The following is an 8,146-nucleotide window of genomic DNA, read 5'->3' on the forward strand; positions in this document are numbered from 1 at the left end:
TTTAATTATTTATTTATTTATTTATTTAGTGATAGACGACATTATAAACATTTTTGAATATCATATCACAAATTAACCGCTCCAGCGGGATTCGAACCCGCGTCTCCGACTGACCGTGTCGGCGCTCTAGCCAATTAAGCTATGGAACGATGTACCCGCCAGAGCGAAATTTTTGATATGATGATTTTTATTTTCGGTTTAAGCGACATTATTCCACTCATACATAAAATATGTTTGCTTAAACTTTTACTTTTATTTTACAGAGTGGTATTCTGACAGCACTACCGTACTTGGGTTCATGTTTCTCGGCGTTAGCATTCGGTAATCTGTCCGATTATTTAACTAATAAAAAAATCATCAACATAAAAATGGCGAGAATAATATTTAATTCCATTGGTAAGTTGTGTCGGTAATATAAATACTGTTATACATAACATATCAAGCTGTTACAAAGTGGATTGGCGGACATTTTTTTCTACCATGAGAACGAACGAAGGGTGATCAACAAGGACATATAGAGTTAATTTAATTTACTTTATGTACGAGTACGTATATAATATGTACTTTAAATATTATTATATTTTTTTTTAAATAAATTTTAATTATTATTTAATTTATTAATATTTTCTCTATTGATAGGTTTTGTTCGTTTGAGATAACTACTAGTGTATGTAATTTACCATATGTAATTTTAAATTTACAATAAATAAGTACACTCAGAACAGTAACAAAATTCCTCTCCCTTTTCAGATTCTTGACTATGCCGATACTAGTTATGTTAATTAATTCAAATGAGGAACAATTAAATAAACTTGAGCGCTTACAAAATTTCTGTTTCATATTAAGTTTACATAAATAAGACCACGTCTTAGAACTTGACAAACAGCTCAAGTGACTACCCATCCGACTTCGCAGGAATACTCACATTCTTTTTCTCCTATATTCAATCCTATTTAATCCTCTAACACCTTCCTACCTGACAAAAACGGGTCAAATTTCTGAGTCCTCTCCGCTCTAGTGACAACCTCACCCTAAAGATATATTAATATATTATTATCATTCTTCATCCTTTCACTCTAAATCTTGCACTGTCAAAGCCTGTCGCCTTTGGAATTCGTTGCCGCTATCTATAAAGACGAGCTCAAACATTGAAATCATTTAAGAGATTAACGAAGGCAATGTACTTGTCATCACTTCTTTGTCAGACTTCTTCACTTTAGCTTGTCTTGGTTTTCTGTTGGACATATGTACGCCTCACTTAGTTCACGCCAAATCCTATCCTGCTAAATTATATGAATTAGCCAAATCTTGGCTATCCGCTGTCATAATAATTCGAAAATAATTTTCTGTAGACATTATAGCCATTCAATCGAACAACTTTTTAATATTTAAATTATTTCAAAATATAATCGTTTCTCTTACAGAGTATGTTATACCAGCGATATTTCTAATAGCAGTGGCTTTCACAAACAATAATATTTTAGCCGTTGTCTGCTTTGTCATATATTCGACGGCGAATTCTGGACACCACTTTGGTTGGATGGTAAGAATGAATACGAAATTATAATATCACACATTGTATTTTTTTTAAAGCAACATAAATATAAGTTAAGTTATTGGCCATGAGTCAAATTTATGTCAAGTCATTTTCAAATACAAAAGTATAAGTAAGTACTTTCTTGGTTTGCATTATTTGCGCCACGATCACAGCACTGGCTGTTGCACTGGCGAGTGTCGTCGTTTGAATACCGTTTACGACACATATTTGTTATACCCATCCAGGTTTGATTTTGTATTAAGTTTGTATAATAAATTATACTATTTTCTTTCAGGGAAATTATATTGACTTATCACCAAACTACTGTGGATCCCTGATGTCGATAGGAACCATAATAACCAATATCTTTGGCATTGTCTTACCCATAATAACTTCCTTTGTTGTAACTGATATGGTTCGTAGCTTCTTAGATCTGGCTAAGTTTATGGTTATTTTACGTGTTCTAAAGCCACTAAATGACTAATCGGGAGTTTCGAGCTCTGTTCTTTTATTAGGAGATAAGTTTCACTCACAAATAAGTTACTGATAGGCTAGCAGAGACTTTGTCAGCAGGAGGTAAAACGGCCTGATCCTACCTCTTTCCGACAAAACTTTGGTTTTATAGATAGCAAATAGAAACTTCTGACAGATAAAAGAAAAATTTTCTGGTGAAGCATAAAAAACTACAAATAAAAAAAATTAATATAAATTTTTTACATTTTTTTTTAATTTCAGACAAACCGATACCAGTGGCGCATCTTAATATTATTGATGGCTGGTTGTACTTTTATCAGTAATATAATCTTCGTTATATTCATGTCAGCACATGTTCAACCTTGTAATAAAGGAGATAAAAAGGAAGAAGAGGACGTTGGCAAGAAAGCTTAAAAAGGGTATGTAATACTGACTCATACACAACCAATACATAACAACAAACAATATTTTTTGCGATTTCTGACAAACAAACGGAAGCCCGGAACGAAGTCTACCATCATGTTTACCGTCACACCTTAATAAAAGATAAACTGGCGTCGCTTAGTAATACGTATTTTAATATATATCTTATTAATTTATATTAAAAATATTGATATTGTATTATGTATATTTTGTTACCTATATATAAAATCGTGAAGCAAAAACATTGTACCCATTTTTACAAAATTGTGTGGACAGAGGAGTACGAAATTTAACACAGTTATAGTTTGTATACAGAATGAATACAGAACGCTAATATTTTTCTAACTATAATTTATAATAAAAAAACTCATTAAATAAAAAAAAAAAACATTACCCACACTACCATGTACTCGTATTTGACACACACACGCATACTCCTTTATTTACCATTATTATATATTATTATTATTTATAGTCTTTTGTTTATGATGAATAATGTTACTTATAATTTAAATTAATTATGGTCGAAATTACACTAGTAATAACTGATTATCAAAAATATAAAAGTACAGTTTTACACTTAGACTCTAGGTGGTCGAACTTGCAACCCTGGAGTAGAAAGTTGAGTCATTAACAACAGCGCTAACGGATTTTTGAAACTTTATTTGGTTTGTTCTGAATAACTGAATCCGCATAACTGAGGTAGGGCACAGCAGGAATTTCTTGCTCAAAATATGGAGCAGCCCGACTGGGGTAGTACCTCGACCTTACAGAAGACCACAGCTAAATAATACTGTTCTCAAGCAGTATTGTGTTCCTGTTGGTGAGTAAGGTGACCAGAGCTCCTGGGGGATTGGGGATTGGGTCGGCAACGCGCTTGTGATGCTTCTGGTGTTGCAGGCGTCTATAAGCTACGGTAATCGCTTACCATCAGGTGAGCCGTACGCTTGTTTGCCGACATAGTGATATAAAAATAAAATAAAAAAATAAATAAATAAATGCTTCACAATCAACGGCCCTTAGTAGAATTATCTCCTGTATCGGATCCGGAAACACACACAGTGCGGGGATAAAGTAAAAGGTTCATGGTGGAGTAGTCATGGCCAATAGTGCGGCGCTCAAAGCTCGCATACGTTGACTGAGTAGTATTTATATTCTAACTCATTCGTGCAAGTGTTCCGCGATATTGAAACGCCTACAATACAAAAAAAAATATAATTTCACTTGCATCGTGGTTTCATAAAACAACATAATATTTTTATTTTTATAGTCTACAAAACTATATTCTGCTTGCAATTCCTGCACGATTCGTATATATCGTCACTCTTATATCGTCACTCTTTTGCTAAGCTCTCAATACTTCACATACCTATATGATGTAAAATTTAGATTAAATTTCATCAAATCTCCGTACTCAAACAATATTCCTTTTGTTCCAGATCCCTAAGACGTAAAGCAAGAAAGTTATTGTACAGAACCTGAAAAAGATGTAATGAATTGTCGTTTCGTAGCAAACGAATTTATTTTTGGACTGTACACTCTCTACACCAGTTATGTATATTATATATATTTAAGTAGAACTTTTAATTATAATGTTACTTAGTAAATAAATTATTTTTTAAGTAAAGTTTTCTTTATATTTATTAAAAATATGTGTCTTAATTAAATTTAAAAAGAATTCATTTTAGTAATTAAATACATTCCACAAATTATTTAACTCGTTTTCGAAGAATCGAGCAACCACGCCAACACTTTTGGGCGAGATGGAGTAACTACGTGGCGTTCATGTAAGGACGATTTACGGCTGAATTCCTTAGTGATAAAGGAAGAAAATCTACCTCCTCTGAAATAAAAATTGAGACGAATTCTTGCCGTCCATCCGGGGATTGTTGGAGTTCTTTGTGCTGTTGACATACATGACATGACATGTTACAACGGGAGTAATAAGAAGAGCATTTAACAAAATCTGCCCGTTACCAATAATAGGTTCCAGTTGAAAATTCCCCTCTCAACATTCAGACATGTTGGAACGCCTGTCGGTTTTAAATAGCAATTACTCTCATTACAAAATCTTGTAGTTATTTATTCACTTGGCACTTTTTGATTTACCTTCATATTTTATTTTTTACTACCTTTTGTTAAACTTCGTTCGAGAAAATTTGTTCTATTATTAAAAAATACTTCATACAAACTAGCAGCAAGTTATTTAAATTATTTTTCAGTACTAATAAATTAAACAAATACAACAGATATCATTATCATGAATTTTAGAATGTTATCGATGAAAAAGTTGTTGTTTTCAGAAACATTGACACACATAAGTATGATCGCGTTCTAGGATGGCCAGCTACACATCATTATTGTTTTTTTCTTTTTGGAAAATTTATCCATTTTAGCATTTTAGATGGGGTTTAGCAATGTAAATTGAAATTGAAGTTAAATGCGTGACGGTGACACGACACGGCGACAGTTCACTCCTGAATTTCTTTAGGAGTTAGGGTATGAGGCTCGTGCTAAGAAAAAAATATAGAGAGTGTAATCCTCTGAAACAACTGACAATCAACGCTCAGTAAAGTTGATGCTCAGTGACACCGACAGAGACGTTTTACACAGCTCATAGCTGTTTATCGAACAGATATAATACTATACCAGCATTTACTGTAACGTTAGAATTTGTTTTGATGTTAGTATTTTAATACACTAATATTATTATTTGCGTCTTTGGTGCGACAAAGCCAGCCCTGCGGTCACCAACCCGCCCAGGGCAAAACACATGATTCGCGCTATGTTTGGCGCGAACTTGGGGAGGCCTATATCCAGCAGTGAACTGCGGTAGGCTGAAGTGAATAGATATTATTTGATACACACTTTTTTAAGTATAATTTAAATATGAGATCGTTACGAAAAGTGTGACCGGGCGAGGCGACGGTCGATATAAAGAGAAAGAGTTACGTTTCGTAAAAATAAAGTAATTCCTAATGTGTGGGTAACACAAAAATAAAATCATACATATTAAAAATAGCATGGTGTCGTCTCCTGTCAAAGATTTTCATTGTAATATGAAACTTTGAATAGTTACGGGTCTCTGTAAAGAACTCACTATAGACGGCGTCACGGTTCGCTTAAACCGAATATAAAAATCATCATATCAAAAATTTCGATCTAGCGGGTACATCGTTCCATAGCTTAATTGGCTAGAGCGCCGACACGGTCAGTCGGACGCGCGGGTTCGATCCCCGCTGGAACGGTCAATTTTTGATATGTTATTCAAAAATGTTTAGAATTCCTAATGTGTGGGTAACACAAAAATAAAATCGAACATATTAAAAATAAAGTAGGTAAAAATAAACTGGTCTTGAGCACAATTAGTGTTTTTGTTAAAATTTAAGATACCTAATTTTTTAAAGTTAATTGATATAAAATTAAGATATAAATTTACAAATGTAAGAACATAAAACAATGCTATAGATTCGTAAATGTAAAATACATTAAAATTATACTATGTTGTTTACTACCTTGTTGTATCGAAACTTGATATTTTTGCAGAATTTGAGTATTCAGCTGTGTTGATGACCCACTGAATATGTCAGTCAGCGTGTTGTAGACTGCTTATTAAAATTTATATTTGCAAGTGCCTCGTGTCACGTTTTATTGTTATTTTTGGATAAGTATATTCTGCACCTTTTCAGTGACATAAATAAATTCCTATTGTGTGCGCACAAACAATCGAGTGTTGAGACAAAAAATATATTGAAAAATATACTTTTTTAACACAAATTGTATAAATATTTGATGAGATAAACTGTTTAATTTTTTTTTTTAAAGCTCGTAATTAATAATTAAAAATGTATGAAATTTTGAAAAGAACCACGCGACTACGGACGTGTTGTGATCATTTGTGCCGTCATAATGTTAAAACAATTGCACTATCGTACAGTATCAACGGTTCAAAAGTCAAAGCACTGCATCAGCTGTTTGCATTATTGAATACAAATTAACATTGTGACGTCACGCGAGCTCGGGTTTATTCGGGAACTATCAACGAGTTTTCTATGCTAGATTCAAAATTTTCTTATAAAACTTAAATATGATATTTTCATTAAAAACAAAAAGAAAATCAAAGACCTAATATTGACAAAAGTTAAGTCTTCATAGTTAAGAAACGCTCGTCTGACGTTGATTTGATAAACTTATCGCATTTGTATTATGAATGTTTGTTGTCACAAATCAGACAGTTTAACATGTATATCACAAGACTATGATATTTCTTATTATTCATTAATTTTCCTTAGCTATGTGTGTTCTCTTTGATAATGAGATTGTACATGGATGGTTTTGGGCAGTTCCTAGATTGATAAAGATTTCAATTTGTTTTGTCGATAACAATTGTGTATTGTTATATCTATGTGTTAACAATTCCTACTCCGTATTGCGGTTATCGATTGAGATGTTTAAATGCTGGATGAGTCGTTCATCATATCCTCGTAATTTGCCCTTTAGATGCTGCATGTTCTGGGTTTTTATAAGTTAATTATTGTTGAGGATACTTTTTAGATATAAATATTAGTAGTCTATTGTGTTTATTTGCCTGTAAATGTAGGCAAGTCAATCTCTGGGTCGATTTCTGAAGATGGATTATCGGTATGATCTTGAGATTCAAGATATTCTTGATTGATTTGTATGAATCTTCGTAAGCATAAACCTCATTATCGTACTGGGTATCCGATCCTTGAAGGATATTATCAATTTGTTAATGCAAAGCGTCAATTGTATTCCAGCGCGTTTGTATGTTGCGTAACTCGTCTTCCAGCTCCCATTTGTCCTGGATTTCATCTATTTTTAAACTGCTTACAAGTCGATGAAAGGCTCGGAAGTTTGTTCTTTAAAGTGACATTAATGCGATCGCCTTGCCTCGAGTGTTTTTTCCTCCGATTTTTTGTTCTCATCTTACACCAGGTACATTATTTTATTTATTGTAATATTTAATACAGCCGATAATATAATAGGAAGGTAATGTCTTCCGATATATTACAATTTTGATTAACTTAAATATAATGACTAAGTTAAGGCTGTTTATAATACTGGGTACATTACCTAAGTTTGTAATATACGTAATGATAAGGTGTAATTTTTTTATTGTTTAATATTTTTGCTACCTTAACTTTATTTTATTTTACTTTTTTGTAATGTGCGTGTGTGTGCCTATGTCATCATCATCATCATCATCATTTCAGCCTATCACAGTCCACTGCTGGACATAGGCCTCCACAAGTCTACGCCAAAAATAACGTGAACTCATGTGTTTTACCCATAGTCACCACGCTGGGCAGGCGGGTTGGTGACCGCAGTACTGGCTTTGTCGCACCGAAGACGCTGCTGCCCGTCTTCGGCCTGTGTATTTCAAAGCCAGCAGTTGGATGGTTATCCTACCATCGGTCGGCTTCTTAAGTTCCAAGATGGTTGTGGAACCTTGTTATCCCTTAGTCGCCTCTTACGACACCCACGGGAAGAGAGGGGGTGTGCCTATGTGTGTGAGTATATATTTGTAAGAATGATTGATGCGTACTGATCGCCTATGCATGTGTGAGCATGTTCACCATGTTCACGGTTTTTTCATTATATTTAGTGAGAGAGGGTTATACATTAACCAATCTGTAACCAAATTCAGACCCATCTGAGCGTACTGGAATGTTAGCCGTTTTTTTAATAATC

This window comes from Melitaea cinxia, chromosome 9, assembly GCF_905220565.1.
Source record: "Melitaea cinxia chromosome 9, ilMelCinx1.1, whole genome shotgun sequence".
NCBI classification, from domain to species: domain Eukaryota; kingdom Metazoa; phylum Arthropoda; class Insecta; order Lepidoptera; family Nymphalidae; genus Melitaea; species Melitaea cinxia.